Here is a 19,052-nt window from a genome sequence, read left to right as displayed (position 1 = left end):
AGCGGCGAGGGAAGAAGAGGAACTCCCCGGCTCAGCTTCTGCTTTCCTCTGCGCCCCTCCCTCTCCCGCCGCGGCGGGGCCTCGGGCGCCGAGTCCGCCCGGCCGCCAGGGGGCGCCCGAGGCCAAAGGGGGCGTTGCGGCGCCGCCCGACGTCGGCCCCTCGGCGGCTGCGCAGTGCGTACGTCAAAGCCGGGCTCGGTCCGGGAACGGGGAGCGGCGCGGCCTGGGAGAGACGGAGCCTCGGGGAGCCGGGCGCAGGCGAAGGCGAAGGCAGAGGCGGCGCCGGGCTCCGCAGCAGCAGCCGCAGCAGCCGCCGCCGGGCGATCGAGCGCAGCAGTGAGGCGGCCGCCGCGGGAGCCTCTGGGCCGCCGTCTGCCCGCGCCGCCGCCGCCGCGGGAGCCCGTCGCCGGGAGCGGGAGCGGACGGAAGACAACGGAGGGGCCGAGCGCCCGAGCCGCGCCGCGGGGACCGAGCGAGCAGCCCGAGGCGGCGGCGGCCGAGGACGGGGACGGCGACGACGCGGAGGCTGAGAGGGAGCCGCCCGGCCCAGCCCGGTGAGTGACCCCCGGCCCTGCCCTGCCCTGCGCGCGGCGCGGACGCCGGCCCGGTTTCCGCCTGCCGTGCCCGGCCCGTCACCGGCCCCGGGGCCGCCTCCATTTTCTCGGCGGCAGCGGCGGCCCGGCGCCTCGCGGAGCCTTCGCCTCCTGCCCTCGCCGGCGCCGCGCCCGGGGCCTGCGGCGGGGTCCGGGCGCGCCGGGCCCTCCCGCGGCTCTGCGGCCGGGCGGCGGGGAGGTGCGGGCCGGGCCAGCTGTCACTGCCTTCAAGCCCGGGCCCCCGGTCAAGTTCCTGTTCTGCGAGGCCGGCGGCCGGTCCGCCACGGCCCGCGGGGGAGAACGCCTAACCGACCCCTGGCTGGGAGTGTGCGGCGCCGCGTCCCCGAGTTCGGTTGAACCACCAGCGCGCTCACCGCGCGCAGGTGCCCGGTCGTCCGCCCCGGACGGACTCAAAGGTGAACCCGGGCCCGCGCCTCCTCCCGCGGGGCGCTCACGCCCGGGTGTGGGTGATAAGCCCGGTACACAGATAACACGATACCAGGAAGGAGGCGATAAAGTCCTGGGACGGAACTGCAAGGTGCTAGAAAGGAACCCGGGGAGGCCCGGCGGATGGACCAATCGCTTCCGCCCAGCCGAAATCTGGAAGGCTTCCTGGGCGAGGCCGTGCCAGGGGGCGCCTCGGGGGCCTCCCCAGGGGGGATTTGGGAGTGGAGGGGTCGCGGAATAGAAGGTACGGGGCGGGCCGGCGAAGCTAGAGGACAAAGGTAAAAAGGCGTAGTGTGGAAACAGTGGGTAATTCATTCTGTCGCCTAGGACGGCGGCGGGGGGGGGGGCGAGGGGGAGCAGAGAGGTGTTTGGGGGCCTGGTCCTTGAGCGCTGCCGAGGAGCTGCCTGAGCGGCGCTCGCCCGGAAACTTCGAGCTCGTTTCTCTGTGACTCATGAGCCCGGAAATGTACGCGGAGGGGCGTCAAAGGCGCGCTAGTGAGAGGAGAGGAGGCCCCGGCTGGAGTTGACGCTCGGTGCCTTGAATGTAATGCAGCTTGAGATCGATTTTGACAGCTTCCCGGGTAGTTAAATAAATCCATGTCCAGTCTGAGCAAAGTACCTTTTGCACAAAGCTTCATTAGATGTCAGGCTCTTAAGAGGTAATGGGAAGATGTGTTTAAAATAAGCTCATCTCCACCGAAGGCGGTTCTGTGGGTGTGTAGTTCACTAAAACGCATCAAAACTGAAGACGGTGTGTGTTGGGTGTCTGCCCCGTGGAATTACAGAGCGGAGCGTAACTTCTTTCAGATGGCATTTGTGTAAAGCAATCTGAATGGATGGTTTTCAAAATCAAATTGTTGCCAGTATTGTGGAATGGAAAGTTGGACATAGAACCTTCTTATAGAAAGGTAAAATTTTCTTTTTTTTTTTTCAGTTCTGAAAACTTTTATAGGAGAGCCAGAAGCAAAAGTCTTTAGCTTTATTTTGTATATTTAAAAAGTATTACTGTCTCTATTTGAAATCTAGACTCTATGGAAGCAGCTTAGAACCTGTGTTAGTTTTGCAAGCACTTATTTGTTTGCTTATATGATGACTATAAACCTTTTTCAGTTTTAAAAAAAGAGTTGTAAAATGCAGGACGTACTGGAAAATTTTTAAAAATTATATTCTATAATCTTACCACTTAGATATCGTTACTGTTAACATTTTTGCATATTTCCTTTTCACTCCTTTTATGTTTTTTTCTTTACATAATGAAATAAACTGCATGTGTGTGTGTGTGTGTGTATATATATATATATATATAAAACACTTTTATTAAGCTTTTTTGTCATTAAATATCTTCATGTAAAATTATTTTACCCAAGTAGGGGAAGTCTTCTTAAATGTATTTTTTTTTCTGACAAGGTTGCACTATTTATGTAAGATAAAATGCAGTAGACATGCATTTTATTTAATAACTGCTACTATGGACAGAATTTTTTCTAAAATTGTCTTGTTTGAAGTATGTTTATTAACTTCTGTACAATTTAGATCCTGTTGCTTGTTGAGTAAATATTACTTGGGACGCATCTTGTCATCAGGAAGCGATCACACATCTCTGCTATATGAGAGGATGTACTTTTTAAAATCGCATTATAAAAAGATTGCTCTCACAGCTTTTCATAGCTCCCATACAGTGTAATGCGCCTCCCATTCCCTGCCCCTCCCCAAATAGTCTTTATACTAGGGCCATCCATATAGGCTAACTACTTTTGATCATGACATTACAAAGGTTCAGGCTAGATACATTAAGTTTTCTATTGGTGTTTCTTTAGTAAATATAGAATTCGTCACGAAATAAGTTGCTGCTGTAACAAAACGGACTTGGTTTTTTTTGTTGTTTTATTTTGAGGCACTTCACTTTGGTTCATTAGCATTGCAGTCTGCAGGTTCTTGTTTAAACCAGTTTTTCCTCTTGTGCTTTACATTCTAAAATGTATAAATGAGGTTTCTAATGGCATGTGAAGTGAGATGCTGAGCTAGATAATATAAATTTTCATAAAATCAGTATAAAAGAATAGCTGAGAAAGTCCAGTTTAAGTATGGGGTTTAGTTTTATAATTTGGTTTTATTCGAATCTTTATTTGTATAGTGCAGATGTGTATGCCACAGGTACCCTTTATTACTTTTGAATATTTAAAGTTTTTTCTTTTGATCATCTTTTGTAGGTTATAGATTTCTGTTATTACTGCCCTACTTTCCCAAGAGCCTTTTTTTCCAGGAGCGGTTGATCACTGATCATTCAGGTTTACCATCTGCCATAAAAATACAGACCCAAATCCAAATTGTACCCCCACCTGACCTCCACAGAACGCAAAAATATAGGGTATAATTTCATTTCAGGCAGTGTGTTCTGGTTACATTTCTGGTGGTGTTTTTATTTTTAATATCTATTTTCCTCTTTTTTATGGCTCCTTTTAATTAGGAATTTGATTTTATGAATGGTGTGTTACAGAAATAGTGTCATAGGTGGATTAGTATTGGTAAGGGCAAAACACTGGTAAAACTTTGGTGTACTTGTTTAATTTTTGAGGTGTAAAGATCTTATGTTTGTGTGAATGCATATCAAGCCAAGTAGCCTAAAAATTGCATAATAATTTAGTCATCAGTCTATATTTTGGTTTTTATTGGAGAGAAGGCTGGCATTGGGTCCATCTCTAATTAAAAGGAATTGAGCTATATGAGAGTTCTTTCTTTGAGTGTCTTACCCTCTAATGACTATCCAGCTGGACCCTAATCATCATCTTTATCATTCCACAGTATGGGGCTGGGGCAGAGTGAGGCAAATATCTCTACCACCAGCATTTGTAAAGTAGACCAGCCTGGGAGTAAATACTAAATGTTCTGCTTCTGTTTCTCAGGCCTTCCACGATTGTGAGAGGAGTTATTGAAGGACTAAGTGACACATGATAGACTGATGGTGATAAAATGAAGGTTAACAGCCTGTTGGCCTCAGCATTTTGTTTTAGGGTGTGCATATGTGTGCATCCTCCTCCAATGTACTATTTCTGCCTCACTGAGCTTCCTGGCCCCACTGTGCTTTTTTAACTTTCTTTAGAGATAAAAGAGGTGTGATGAAGGCAGAATTGTGTTTTGTTAGCAACTATGGTGTTAAGCTGGCAGAGGAAGGAGGAATGGTATGCAGAGAATTGCAAGAGGTCAGTCAGGTGTGAAGTGGCCCCAAAGGAGGGAGGTAAAGCCTGCCCATTTATGTTGGCAGTGTCTAGCACATACCTTAATAGATTTTTCTTTAAGATTTGCGTAATCCTTAATAGATTGTGTCTAATTTGAGATTGTGTTTCTGTTTGCTTGTTTGTATGTATACATGCATTTTCCTATGCATAGTTACAAGGATGAGAAAATCTAGTTAACCACTGTTTAGTACTCCTTGGGAGCATTCTCCAGCAGATAACTTGTTAATGACCAAGGAAATATGATAATGCTAAAACATCACAACACTGATTCTTTTGATAAAATGTTTGTCAGAGAAACAACATATACATTTTGTAGATTGATCTTAATTAAGTGGCTACCTGATAACTTTGTCTGAATTGTAGCTTGCTCTTTTACAGGGTGCTGTTAACATGTTAGTCCCTGTTCTCTCCACAGTAGATTATGTATTTAGGCACAAGGAGGGAATAGCAGGAACAGATTTTTGTTTACAAGTCTATAGTTAAGGCTCACTCTGCGATTTACAGAATTCCGAGACTAGCTGGTTGAAAGCACAGGTGCAGCCAAACCCCCTAGATTGTGGAACCCTCATCCCTTCTTTGGGCTCTGTAACTTAAGGCAAGTTCCTTCACTTCTTTCTAGCTTACATTCCTTGGATAGGAATGGTATAGTCCGTATCTACAAAGATCGTAGGGGGCTAAATGAGTTACTCCATCTAATGGTTTATAACAGGGCCAGGCACGTACCAAGTGCAGGACATAAGTTCTGTGTTGCTGCTGGTGCTGGACTGTTAGGTGGAAGAAATGTGAGAACTTGAGAAACCCTCTAGTCAGAATGGTTTTTTTCTGCAGTTGAGAACACTGAGGCCCGCTGTAACCCGAGCAGTGTGTGGCTTTGAGCTGTAACTGGTGGAACTTTCTGTGAAGTGGAGTCACTTGCTTAGGGTCATGCAGCTTATTAGCCACAGGACTGATCTAGAGAGAACCTGGTTCTCCTTGTTCTTTATCCAGTTGGCTTGAAAGAAATTGCTTTATACTTTATGCAGTAATGTCATCTTTCAACCTTTTCACTAATATTTACAAAGATTATATCCACATCCTAGATGCTCTTTATTACAAGATAATTCTTGTTTTGAGGTGTTGAATATACTAATGTCTATAATTATAATTATAGCTGAAAATGGCTTGGGGGTGGTTGTATGAAGTTAAAAGTTGGAATAGCACTCAAGGGAGATGGACAGAAATAGATTGAGTGAGAAAAGTACCATTTCAGTACCATTAATTGTAGGGCAAACCTCTGAGGTAGGTAGTGCTGTCTCCCAGCATCATTACAGATGGGAAACAAAAATGAGGGCTTGTCGAGGCTCGCACAGGCATTGCACAGTTGAGGTAAGATTTGAACCCAGATCTGCCTCACTCCAAAATATATTCCTTGGAATAGGAATGACTCTCTCGTATGAAATAGTTTTATTTTCCTCCATAGGTTCTTGGTTTCTTGTTGGTCATTTTTTATTTAGTACTTTAGAGTGAAGGTTTGTAAGTGTAGCCTACTGAGGATTTTAATGGGTTTCTAGACAGTAACCACATGTCATAATACAAAATAAGATGGTTTATTCTAAATGCTCTAGTTGTATAGAGTCATAATTGATTAGTGGTTTATAGTTTTGGTTAGGCCAGTAGCTAGTGTTCATTTTCCATGTTCTTATAGAGAAGGCGGGAGGCCTTATGTTACAGTGGGAAATGCAGAGCCTGGGAATTGGAAGATCTGGCCTGGCTCCTGACTCGATGACTAATCATGTCACTCTGGGCAAGTCACTTCACCTTTCTGGGCATCTGTCATCCAATTGTTATACTCGGGATCGGATTGAAAAACCTTCATGTTTCTTGTTCTTATTTTCAGTGATCCTATGCATAGACTTTCTGACTTGCCTTTTTTTTTCCTGTACTAAGTACCATGCCTTTTTGTCTGTGGTCTTGAAATCAGTTTCTTTATGAGAACATTCTGGCACATAAGCATGCTTTATCATTTTTTTTCTCCTGCTTGGTCAAGTGCCTGGTGTTGTATGTCATAGTAGGGTAGTTCTCTGCTTCAGATAATGTAATATCAAAATGTGTATCTTTAAATTTTTTACTTTAGTACTTAGGAACAAATAGTTAACAACTAAATGTTATGTAGTTGTAAAGTACAAGCTTTTAGTAAGTCAAGTTAATGATTAACAAAATCCTCAAGCCTCACATCGAGTTTTTCTGTCAGTTTTAGGTACTATATGCTATGAAGTTCTCTGAGCTCTTTGTTTTGAGGAAAGGAAAAACATTAAGAATGGAAAAGAAAGGACCAAAAAGGTAGAATCAAATTTGAGGATGTGAAGAACATGCATAAGATAGTATTCTTTGGCTCTAATTGATGTTAAGCCTCTACCAACATAAAGGGGTATGCTAGCCTTGATCATAGGGTTGTTTCTAGCCCAGGGTTCTGTTGCTGATAATAGATGACGGTGATGTTCACCATCCCTGAGCATTCATAACTCCTCAGACATCTATTATGGATTAGGTTGTTCCACAAGCAGTTTTTATTCCCCTTTATGCTGGGTCCTGTTCTATATGCTGCCCCCAGAGGGTTCCTGGTCTAGGTAAACAACTGCTCCCTTCTTTGATGGCATGTTATCAGTCAGTTCATTTACTTCTGGATTCTCCAGCAGGGAGACAGAGACCCAGGTCACTAACATGATCTTTGCGGATCTTTTGGCTCCATTTACAGTGTGGTTTTCTTCTCTGTTCAGCCTTGTTCCAGGGTGAGTTACAAGTTTTTCTTCCTTGTGTGTCATCTTAGTAGACTACCTATGTATAGAGTCATTTGTGTGTAAGTTTTGTACAATAAGTTGTAATTTATTTGAATTGTTAGTTTCCTTTCACCTTTCTTCATATCTTTCTCTCTTGTCTTACCCTCACTTCATGTTTTCAGAGTATAATACATTGTTTCTCTACATATTTATTCAGTAATACAACTCTGTAATCGGATAAAACTGCTCAGCAGAGATGAAATATTTATCCAACTTACAATTTTCTGTGAATTTATTTATCTCTGCTATATTTGCTCTTACTTGCTTTAATAGCTGAAGCTTATTAAGACCCTTTCCATTAAGTTTACATAAAAGCATTATTTCCCAGATTGTGTTTTGCAGAACACTAGTCTTATGAGAGATTAGTAGCTGTTGGTGGGAGAGGTTCCAGAATAAAATTTGTGTTTGGGAAAACACTGAGTTAAAAACAGTTAATCAGATTTTAATTCTGATGGTAGTTGTGTTACTGTTTTTCTACAGAGCTTGTCAGGGTTTTTATTTTATTTATTTTTTCCTAGTGCAAGAAGTTTATTTAGCTTTTAAGAGAGAAAGCCACAGAGGCAAAAGAAGTGAGCCAGCTAGGCTGCATGGACTCAGAAAACAAGTTACAGAGGCAAAAGAAGGGTCCTTGGAGCTTAGAAGAAAGAAAGCAAAGGATATGAGCCTAAGGAAAGAAGTGGGAGAAAGGCGTGGGCATGCTCTAGAAAGAGGGCATGCTAGGGTTTTTAATAATGTGTGTTGTGACTGTCCAGAAAGGAAATATAATGTACAATTTGCCAAGTTTATTTGGTTGCAAGAGCATTTCTTCCCCTGGAAAATATGCACAAATATCTTGAAGGAAGGTTCTATTGGAAAATAATTTGGAAACCCTCTTATTTACATACTTGCTAGTATGGAATTCAAAGCATTTACTTAAATTTTTTTTTTTTTCTAATTTATTGATTTTAGAGAGAGAGAGGAAAGGAAAGAGAGTAAGAGAGAAACGATTTGTTCCATATATTGGTTGCTTCTTGTATGTGCCCTAACCAGGGATCAAACCTGCAATCTTGACAGATCGGGACAACGCTTTAACCAACTGAACTACCCGGTCAGGGCTCAGATCATTTACGTTTTGATTAGAGTGATTATTTCTATCAGGTATGGAATCCAGCTAACGATGGAATTTATTTTCAATTTCAATAAGGAAAAGAATGCACCTTAGATGGGCAGCTTTTCAACCTTTTTTTTTTTTGAACTTCAACCCACAATGAGAAATTACATTTTCATCAGTGACCCAGCACATACATTAACACACTGTCGAAACTGAAAAAGAAGTTTCATGAAACAATACCTAGGCCTTACTATAGTGAGTGAGGAAACTAAAGCTCAGCTTGGAGATAAGAGAGGGCTCTAACCTTAGAATTCCTGGATTTAGTTTCTGGTTGTGTTTTCTTGACCAGTTGTTAAAAGCCGGTTTTGCCTCAGAAGTAGAGCCTACACTTAAAGTGGTTGTGAGGATTCAGTAAGAAATGCTTTGTACAATGTGTCTGATATGCTAAGTGCCCAATATGTTTTAGCTTTTATGATAACTGAAGCTCTAAAGCTCTTTCTGCTGTACCAGACACACACTTCCAAAAATATTTTAAGACTTCAAAAGTGTGAAGCAGCCTTCAAGTGAACCTGGACTCTGACCTGTAGCTGGGTGTTTCATTTGGTGTGATATCAGCCTCATAGTTGCAAGTGGATTCTTAGTTGCTGAGCTTTATACTGTATTATTGTATGTAATTTAAACTACTCTTTTTTAAAACATTACCTTAAATTTAGAAGAATCTTTCTTTGTAGCATGTAATTAAATACAAGTATGTACACACATACACCAGTGATTAATTTAGCATTCTTACAGTTTAACTCACTAAAAGAACAAGGTAAAAGTTGCTGTTTCATGTTCTGTCCTCGTTTCTGCAGTTAATTCCCTCATCCTCAGTATTTTATATTTCTTTTGGGAGGTTAATTTTGTAGAAAAGGGACAGTTAGAAGAGATCAACAATGGTGGGGCCAAATCCAGTTTGTAGGCTGTTCCCTGTTCTGAACATATCTGGCTACCTCATGCATTTATGTCACCTACAGAGGCATTTTATGTTGTCTGTCCCTGGTTAAGCGTTCCCCTGTGTGCTTCTTGTATTGCCCACTTGTCCTCAACGTGCCCCGAGGTTGCTGAAATGAGAGGCTTCAGTGAGCCTCATTGAGACTTGCCAGTTCAGTGTGATTCTCTACTTGAGTGAGCAAAAGGGAGGGAGTGAAAGGGTAAGCGCAGGGTGCGGAGAAGGAGGTTCACAGTCGTGAGTGTGTGAAACACAGTTTGTTCTTGTATTACTATTTATTCATTAATTATTGTACTTGTTGTTGTTAACCTACATTTGCCCGCCCTTGTAATTGCTGACATAGCACATACCTGTTACCTGCTGGTACAGAGTCTAAGACCTCCCTGTATATTTACCTCATTCAGTCCAATAGGAACCCTGTTTTCATCCCAGATCTTCAGGCGAGTAAGCAGAGGAAAGCTAAGTAACTGGCCTGAAGTCAAACACCTAGAAAGGGGCCTGAGATTTCAAACCCTGGTCCCAGAGTGTTCGCTTGTAACCCACCGTACTCGGCTGCCTCCGCCCTATGGTGCTAGAATATAGAGTCATCCTGGAACATAGGGAATCTCTGTTACAGAAACAGGTGAGGTTAAGTCTTCTGGTCAGGACAGGTGATGTCCTAGGACAAAGTGCACTCTCATGCTACTGTCAGTGGTCTTTGAGGAGCTGTGAAGAGAGGGAGCTGTGCAGGAAGACTAGAGAAGCTAATGAACTGTTTTTCAAAAAAAAAGGAAAGGGTGGAATCTATAAATCACAGAGACTGGACTTGATGCTGATTAATGGACAGATTCCAGAAGAGAACAAGTCCCTTAGCAAAGTGCTGGTTTCTGGAGGCTACCACCCATTACCATTTCCCTTCTTAACAGGTTTCTGTTAAATGTCTTGGAGAAGGATGTCGGCAGGATACGGACACCTGCAAGGATTCATAGTTTCATTCATATTTGAGATTATCTGAAAAATGTTAACCTGTATAATTTAAGTTGAAATATTATCTAGGACTTAAAAGTCATTTTGATATTTTTACAAGACAATTTTACTTACATTCATTGTATTAGAATATAGCTATAGAATAGACCTTTCCTCTGCTGTATATAGCAACATTAGGCTCAGACACTGGCCCACATCCCTATGCCTTGCCTTCTCAAGTAGGCAAGAAGGAACTAGAACTGACAACATCTTCCTGTATATGCACATGGCAAAGTAAGTACTTCCTAGTTCTATGTTATTCAAAATCATTCATCCCTGTTCTTTAAGATGGGTTATAACCCATTTATTTACTCAAGAGCTAGTCTTGCTCTTGTTCCTGAAGACAACATAGTGAGTGAGTGAGTGGAAGCTAAGTGATGGGAAGTGGGTTAGACACTAGGAGAGTACATTCCTTCCTCACAGAAGCTGCAACTTACAGAGGAGGGGTGAGGGTGGAGAATGTTAGCTTTTTTTTTTTATGTTATGAAACCCCCCCCCCTTTTTTTTTTTTAATTTTTATGAGCTTATTTGAGCCAAGCTGATGACATAGGCTGGGGAGCAAGATCTCAAATGCTCCTTGAAAGTTTCCCCATTTTAAAAATTAAATAGAGTAAAAGGAAGACAGAGGGATGAGTGTGCTTAGCATAGGATATTATGTACAAGTACCCCATAGGTGTTTGGAAAGGGCAAAGCTATCTTTTACAGAGGCTTTTGTTGTTGAGAGGAGGAAGGAATAAGAAATAGGGAGGGGAAACAAGACATAGGAGTACATCTAGGGGGAAGTGACCAGAGAAGACACTGGGTCTAAAATTTGTGTGTCATGAACAAATTTGAAAGATCTAATGATGCAGGCCCTGGCTGGGTAGCTCAGTTGGTTAGAGCTTCATCCCAATATGCCAAGGTTGCAGGTTCGATCCCCAGTCAGGACACATACAAGAATCAACTGATGATGCATAAGTAAGTGAAACAACAAGTCAATCCCTCTCTCTCTCTTTCTCCCCCCCTTCTTCCCTCTCTCTAATAAAATCAATTTAAAAATAATTTTAAAAAGAAAGATCTAATGATTCAAGTGGAGAACTGGTTGCTTTTCAGAATTTCTTAAGTAGAGCACTTGAGTAGATTGTCAGTTATGGAATATATTAAATATATATTGAAGGCCATCGCCTCCTAACCAAAAAAGGAAGGGGTACTCCAGGCCTAGATTATAAAGAAATTAGTTATTTTTTAAAATGGAGGGGGGAGTGTATCAGTAAACCATCTGATTTAGATCCTAGAAAAATACTAGAAGATGCCAAATTCATGTTTTAAAACTGGCATAAACTCTTAGAAACCTAATAAAATATAAAGGAAGGCGACCTGATAAGATACTACAAAGGAAGAAAACTCTGTTCCAATTTCACTTATGGAAATAGCCATGAAAATCTGGAGTAAAACACCAGCAAGTTTAATTAAATAGAAAGTTCTTTTAGTTAAAGAGGACAAATAACAGGCAGCAGTTGGTATTTACTGTGTGCCAGGCATTGTTCTAATACATTATCTCTGTTAATTCTCACAACAACCCTAAGAAAGAGGTTATTACCCTCATTTTATGGATGAAGACATTTAGGCCAAGAGGTTAAATAACCTGCCCAAGTTACAGAGCCTGATTGTGAACATTATGGCATGGGACCAGTGGATATTGAAGACTCATGCTACTTCATCTCAGCATGTGCCAAGATGACTGTTAATTCAGTAGTCCTTCCTGATCCAGAACTCTATAAAAGTTGTAGGAGAGAAGAGAATGTCTGCCTTAAACCAACAGCATACAGCCTACTAATGGGAAAACTGACAGAATTCTCCTTGGAACCAGAAAATGAAATAAGCATGCCCCCAATAACATTTCTGATGTTTAGTATTATCCTGGCCAATGCAAGAATATTAGGAAAAAATGGTGGAAAATAACAATATTTGCAGATGTTACAGTCTTAAACTTAGGAAAACCAACAGGCTCAACTGAAAAACTGAAAGAGTTGAGTAAGATAGCTGTATATACCACATAAAGATATTTAAAAATTGGTAGCGTTTTTCTTGCTAGAAATAACCAATTATAAAACTATTGGGAGAAAAATGTCATTAAAGCAACAAAATGTGAAATGCCTAAGGTGTGGGCATCTGTATGACATGTCCAGGATCTCTATGAAAAAAACTAATAAACATAATTGAGTGAAGAAAGACAAGAATGGAGAGTTACCGTGTTCTTGAATCTGAAGACTGAATGCAGCTATGCAAGAAAATTTCCCAAGTTAAGTTACTAGCCAGGAGTACAGTCAGATTTTTAAAAAGTCAACTTAGGGAACTCAGTAAATGGTATATATGCACCTACCGCATGAGCGAGATCACACATCAGTCGGGAAGGAAGAAGGATTTGTTTTTAACTGAGGTAACATTGGTTTATAACATGAGTTTCAGTTGTGCATTATAATTCTACATCTCTAGATACTGCATTGTGCTCACCACCAAAAGTTAGTTTCCATCTATTGTTATAGACCACCTTTACCCGCTTCACCCTCCCCCATCCCCTTCCCCTCTGTTGTCTGCCTCCATGAGTCTGTTTTTTGTTTAATTTTTCGTTTTTTGTTACACATATGAGTGAAATCATATGGTATTTGTTTTTCTCTGCCTGACTTATTTCACTTAGCCTAATACCCTCAAGGTCTATCCATGCTGTTGCAAATGGCAGGATTTCATCTTTTCTGTGGCTGAGCAGATTCTGTTGTATTCTTCATCTGCTCTTCTGTCAATGGGCATAGAGGTTGTTTTCATATCTGCACTGAACACAGGTGTGCCGTTTATCTTTTTGAATTAGTGTTTTTTATTCTTTGGATAAAGACCCAGAAGTAGAATAGCTGGGTCATAATTTTTTGAGGAATGGCTATACTGTTTTCCATAGTTGCTGCCCTAATTCTGCAGCCATAGCAGCTAGCTGGTCTGTCTTTGGAACCAAAGGATTTTCAGTAGGTTGTTTTGACTTTTCTCTGAGTGAGCACTATGATGTTCTAACGCTAAAATGTTCTGCTTTGCCTCAAGTCAGACAAGGAGAGATTCTAAATGTAAGCACCTTCTTTTCACCCAGATTCACTTGTCCTCCACTCATCTCTAGCTTCTCAGGAACCACTGAAGAAAGAAGTTGGGGAGTTCTAGTTTTTGAAGAGTTGTTATTGGATGCCATGTAGCTCAGAGAGGACTGTTTAGGAAGGTGATACACCAGCATTCATACACTTACATATTTCTGTAATCTTTAATTCTGTATACTTAAGAGAGAATTTCTTCCAAGTCCTAGAGCAACTGTATCCAAGAGAAAAATCAGGAATTTCACAAGATCATCTTGAGAATTCAATTTAGGATGGCCAGGGAAGAAAATTGCATTTACTTTTTATGTGTTTATATAATCTTGAACTTTATTCTCATTTTATGAGAATAAACATACATGTCTATTTTCACCTTTTTTTTTTTTTTTAATATATCTTTATTGATTTCAGAGGGAGAAAGAAATGGAAACATCAATGATGAGAGAGTCATTGATCGGCTGCCTCCTGCACACCCCAGACTGGAGATTGAACTGCGATCTCCTGGACCCTAGGTCAGTGCTCATCCGCTGAGCCACGCCAGGCCGGGCTTCATCTTTTTTTACTGTTTTTCCCTTTGTCCTGTAATAACACATGTCACGTCTCTAACCCCCCAGAGTAGGTACTCAGAGTACGTGGAAAAATAGCAGCAGGGGCCACGCCCAGCCTTGGCTAGGCCAGTATGGGAGCTCTAAAGGGGTAGGAGGACAAGTGTCTGGGCCCTGCCCTTCTGTAGCTGCCTTTGTGGGGCAGAGCACTGGAGCTTAGGCAGGAGGAACCCCCGTGGTACTTGGAACTCTTGTTTCTGTCAACAGGGCAGGGATTTAGTGAAAATTGACCTCAGGGAAATGTCAAAACACTCAAGGTGTGGAAAACAGCAGAGATGCAACTGGGTCTCACCAACAGCTGGAACCAGAAACACAAACTCTTTTATGACTAGCCAGCTGCTACTGGGTTTCTCTGCTTGCTTACTGCATCCTCTTGTGCAGTCCGGCTTTCTCCAGCCTGATAGAAAGCTGGCCACCTGCATCTCCTAAGTATTCTTTCATGGAGTGTCAGCCCCTCAATAACAGGAGGTCTACCTGCCCCTCTAGGTAACTTTGCTGGGCCCAGCAGGGGTATGGTTCTTATAGGACTATTGCCCCTCCCGTTATGTTAATGGTGTGTGTTGGGGTCGGGGCAGTTGCCAGAAGGAGGTGGTGCTGGAAGCAATATAGAGTGACCCCATGACCTTCCCATCTGTGAAGATTGTTGGGGTTCTCATCCTCCTGTCTGATTTGCTTAGGTGTCCATGATAAATCTGATGGACTTCTTGGTTATTTGTCTGCTCTGAGCCCACATATTTCTTCCTATTCTTATTTTGTCCTTTAGCTCTCACTTTAGCCTTAAAACATTTCAGCTTCTCTGGCCATAGATATCCTCAAGGCCTAGGAGGGTCTGTAAAGTACTGGAGCACAGGATCCCAAAGGAATTCCACCTCCAACTAAAACGCCACTATGCTTGTATTCCTTCAACAGTCCCGGAAATACAGAAGGAAATTGCAGTATTTGCTGCCCAAGGGTGGAACCTTGTTCTGCTTCGTTAACCTGCTTTCAATCTAAACTAGCAGTATTTGTTGATGAGGTGGCATTTTGGTTTATCTCATTCTCAGTTTGTTTACATGGTGCCCTTTGCCTGTTGCCTCCTCTGACCCACTCCCCTCACCCCCAGTCATATTCTTGTTTTCCTAATTTCCTAGAAGAAATTGGAGTAGCATGGAGACAAGAGGTTTGAAAGTACAGCTCAGCTATTTATGAATGGTATTTTTTATACTAGTTGAATAGAATACATTTTGTATAACTGGTTTAAAAATATTTTTCTATAAAGGCAACCATTTAGACCTTAATGTCTGTAGTGCCTCACACAGACACTACACCGTACTTGAAAAATACAGTGAATAAACTTGGAGATATTTTAACTTATTCTTACTTCCCGGGAAGGGGAAGGAAAGGGACTAAGGCATTTCACGCTGGAGTCAGGAGCTCTTTGGGAGGTGGAGGAGCTGTGATGACCATCTCTCACGTCACGAGAGCGGCCTGGGCCATTAGTAACCTTCCCCAGACAGGATGTCCCCTTAGTTGTATTAACCTGTTTCTACCTGAGCGAGAAAAGTGACACATTAGATCTTGTAGTATTTAACAAATTTATCATGATAAGGTTAAAAGCCATACTCTCACGCTAAAATTAGCTAGTTATTTTTTCATGTTCCTTGCCTTCCATTTTAGGGAAATGGAAAAAATTAGGGGCATGTTTTCTTCTCTTTTCTTTCCCTCTGTCTCATCTCCTCCCTTACCCCAAAGAATTAGATGAGGCACAAAGGAAAAATAGGGAGAGATAAACATGATTCCCAGGGCAGGAGTAATACACAAATAAATGCATGTGTTTTAAAGACTGACTAGGTGAAGGCCATACATTTGACTTTGAGTTTGACTAGCCAGAACAAAAAAGAAAACAAGATCAATTCCAAGACCAAGTTCATGAGATAAACCAATCCGGCCACGTAGGTAGGAGAAGCATCATTTTTCCAGGAATTGGGACCCTCTGGATCCTTTGTAATGCAGGCTCTGGTCCTTTGTACACTTGTCTCTTCAGTTTTCTACAGACTGTAAAAGTGAAGTACCTGAGTTCAAGTTTAAGGTATCTTAGTACAAGACATGAAGAATAATACAAGGCTGGAGTGCAATTAAATCATTACTTTTCTGATGCTCTGTACATATTCATGCCATTGAACTTTTTTTAAAAATTGGTACGAGAGAAGTCCAAGTAACCACTCTGCTTTAACAGTTACTGAACTGGTGGGTAGCACTACAACATTTGCCTTTGAAAATTGAAGCGCTTAACCAAGACTTCATTTTAAATCTAGTTGTATAAGTTAACTTGAAGACCAGGTCAGTGTTCTCAGAAAATAATACTGTGTTTAACATACAGACAGATTTAATGGGCAGTGTATTATATCATAAAGTATAGTTTTTAAAAATTTGTTAAATTTCTGACAAAGAAGCCCAAATTTTTTTTTTTTTTTTTTAAATGATAGCAGTGAGGTGTTTGGGCTGGAGAGGAGCTGGACCCTCTCCTGCTCCAGCCCTTATAGTGAGGCTCAAAAGATGGCTAATGTTATTTTAGCCTGGAAGAGTTTCAAAGCCTGGATCACCAGTCTCTCACTTTTAAGGAACAGGTTCAATCTATGCATTCCACTATCCCCAAGAACACCTATATAAATCTACTTTTATTTAAAACTAACTCCTATTTGAACTACTAAGGTTTTGACAGGTTGGTAAAATGGTTAGCAGTAACCTCAGCATTGGGGAAATCAAGTTAAACACCAAGAAGGTAGATTTTTGAGGCCTGAACAGAAATGGTAATGTCTGTCTGTATGCTTTTTTGCAGATACAGACCACTTTCACAAATGATTTGTTGAGTCACCACATTCACTTGAGTTAGTAGGATTCTGCCAAAATAGTAAAGGAAAAGTCAAATGGCATGTTCAGAATTTTTGTAGAAGGAAGTAAGTCTTTAATGTAAATAAATGTATCCACTGATACTCTTCTGAATGTTTGGGTCCTCTACCTAAAACTTACCTTAACTCCCTTGGATAGATGTGTTTGTTGTGCATTTTAGATCCAGCTTTCAGATTAAAAAGCAAGTTTTCCCTTGTGACTGTGTTGTGATGTCAACACTCACCTGGAAAGCACCACTCCATAAAGAGTGGAATGTTCTTTGAGCAATAAATGAAGGCATGTGGTTATTCTGTAAACAGAACTTGGGTTTATGGTGAGGCTTTCACCACCTTTTGCCTTCCTTTTTGCTCAATACTTTATTATTCACCAGAGCTTGGTGAAATTACAAAATAATTTTTGTTTCCTCATGATTGTTTAGATTGTTGCATAAATGTCTCTTGCCAACTGTAATACATTTTCTTACTCTTATCCAAATTTATTCTTTGTATAAAACATAGTTCAAGAAGCATCTCCTCTGTTGAAGTCTGAGACCTTCAGCACAGAGTGCCCAGTGTATCCTCTGAATTTGCTACCCAGATCACTTTTTTGGGCTCCCTTCATATGGCCAAGTGGCATGTATTAGTCTTCTGTAGATTTCAGTCTTCCTGTGTGTGTGCCTTGTCTCACAGCTGTATTCTAAGTCTGGAGCAGCTCCTGGTGAATGTGTACCACAAGATGAGGCATGACCACAGCTAAGTTTTGGCTATAGAATTGGGAACTTTTTTCCTCCAAAAGTGCAAGCAAGAGCTTTTATATTTGATCATGCCAATCATTTGACAAATGAACTTCAGTCACTTCCTCTGAAATGAAATGTTTTATAGCATCATTATTTCATCTAGAATTTTTCTCAATCGGGGGTCAAGACACCATATGCCAGTTAAGTGTCGACATGGAGGGGTGGAAAGGATATATTGACTCTTTAGGAGAAATCTTAGAGAAATCATCCCTGGGTAAATGTTCCACGTGATCCTCTACAGGGCCATGTCATTGTTTATTCTGTGACTCTAAATACTTCTGCTGAAAAAAATCTATTTACACTAAATACCACCACAAGGTGGCCTTTGAGCAGTTTAAAAAGAAAACAGACCTTCAAATCTCCAACTATGGTGCTTTAGCTCAGGCTGGTTTTGTGGCATGTTGGTGCTTTTGTGGGCATTTGGCCAGAACAGAAATAGCAGCAGGGACCTTGGAGGAGAGTGATTTTCCAGGTTTACCTCTTATCCTCTAGAAATAAGTTTTATGGTAGTAAATTTAGAAAAGGAAATTGTTTTTCAGAATACTGTGTGGTTCTTCATCAGAATGACTAAAAGGGAAAAAGTAAAAATTATTTCACCCTTCTCAGGTGTAACTTTTTAGAACCACAGTATTTTCTTTTCAATCTATCTGTTTGACAAAATATTTTCTAAAAGGCTTTTTTTCATATTTGAACTTTCTTTCACATTTTTCATTTGTTTATAGTTCAAGTTTGAACTATGCCTTCTTTTTAAGGAGTTATCTTTATTAAAAAGCAGGATTGGCTATTTACTTTTCTTATTTACCAAAATGTGGGTGGAGCCATGATATGTACCCGTGATCATATGGGCTATGTTTACACAACCTGTGGCAAAGTGAGTAGTAAATATAACAAAGAAAATGGATTTATCATTTCGTCCTTGAAGATTGACAGTTTCACATTTTAAAATGTGGGCATGGATTAACCTTTCATGTTGTTAAAGTACAGTGCTAACTTGTAAAGAAATAGTTGAAGTTCACGTTTTGAAACTAATTCAAAAACTGTGATTAATGTAACTCTTCATTCCTTAGAATATCTGTGAAATCAGTGAAGATAAAACTAAAGATGGCAGATCCATATTGATAAAAGACCTTTAAAATACTCATGGAAACCAGTTAATTAGTTATGTATTACAGATGTTTCTAAATACCACTTTGTAATATGTAACTGTAATTTCAAGTCTTTAACTACATGCTAAAATATTTTTGCCTTGTGATAATTTGAGAAGTTCAGCATTGTGAATAAGATAGATGTCATTAATAAAAAAGCTACTCAAATTGATTTTAAGTCTGTTTTACAAACTGCAGGTTCCTCCTATCAGTTGGTTGTGAAATCAGCCTACCGCTGGCCAGTGTGACTCAGTTGGCTGGACGTTATCCCATGCACTAAAGGGTCATGGGTTCCATTCCTGATCAGGGCACGTACCCAGGTTTCGGATTCAATCCCTGGTTGGGACACGTCC

At 41.2% G+C, this 19,052-nt stretch overlaps 1 protein-coding gene across 1 annotated transcript in view; it reads left to right on the top strand.

Moving 5' to 3' along the window:
* Positions 1 to 483: 483 nt before the first annotated feature.
* Positions 484 to 19,052, top strand: part of CAB39 (calcium binding protein 39) — a 63,944-nt gene continuing 45,375 nt past the window's right edge. Inside the window, exon 1 of the mRNA XM_087819522.1 lies at positions 484 to 554. The gene's annotated coding sequence lies outside the window, so the exon portion shown is untranslated. The remainder of the gene's footprint in view (positions 555 to 19,052) is intronic.

The sequence above is a fragment of the Miniopterus natalensis genome, chromosome 8, assembly GCF_054644295.1.
Source record: "Miniopterus natalensis isolate mMinNat1 chromosome 8, mMinNat1.hap1, whole genome shotgun sequence".
NCBI lineage: Eukaryota > Metazoa > Chordata > Mammalia > Chiroptera > Miniopteridae > Miniopterus > Miniopterus natalensis.
Note: the sequence above shows the minus strand (reverse complement) of the source record. Positions and strands in the feature narration are given on the sequence as shown.